This window comes from Sinocyclocheilus anshuiensis, unplaced genomic scaffold (assembly GCF_001515605.1).
Source record: "Sinocyclocheilus anshuiensis isolate Anshui unplaced genomic scaffold, SAMN03320099.WGS_v1.1 scaffold1736, whole genome shotgun sequence".
Classification (NCBI taxonomy): Eukaryota; Metazoa; Chordata; class Actinopteri; order Cypriniformes; family Cyprinidae; genus Sinocyclocheilus; species Sinocyclocheilus anshuiensis.
In genome coordinates this window covers 25,408-26,131 of record NW_015558656.1, presented here as the reverse complement: position 1 = coordinate 26,131, position 724 = coordinate 25,408, and positions in this window count along the sequence as shown.

Below are 724 nucleotides of genomic sequence, written 5' to 3'. Positions count from 1 at the left end.
TTTTTTATTTGTTGAACATCAATTAAATTGTTACCCTTAAATGGTTCTGGATGTTTTTTTTGTATTTGCTGGTTCGGGGAACAGACACAGTGTCTATAGTGTGATGTCTAGGTGAAAGAGTCTCTATGAGCTGAGAATTAACTGACTTCTGTGACGTGAGGCGACTAGCACACGGTCGGGTTAGCCAGTCGGTCTGCTTCCTGACCTGTGCCCCAGTTAGTCAAGTACAAACCCTAAAGACAATGTGCCATATTTCTAGAGAGAAGAGCGGCACCACCCCAGGAGGGATGAAGACCATCTCTTTTCAACAGGTCAGGTCTGCACCAAAAACTCGTCCAATTGTCTATGAAACCTATGTAATTCTGCGGGCACCACTTAGACATCCAGCCATTGAGTGATGACAGTCTGCTATGTATCTCAGTAAGCAGGGAGGGGACCAGAACATATTAGTGTCTGACATCGTACTTGCAAGTTCACACACCTCTTTAATGTTATTTTTAGTGATCTCCGACTGGCGAAGTCGAACATCATTAGCGCCAACGTGAAAAACAATCTTACTGAATTTACATTTAGCATTAGCCAGCACTTTTAAATTTGCCAAGATGTCAGGCGCTCTGGCTCCCAGTAAACATTGGACTATGGTGGCTGGTTTCTCTATTTTCATGTTCCGTACAATAGAATTGCCAATAACTAGAGCACTTTGATCAGGTTTCTCAGTGGGTGC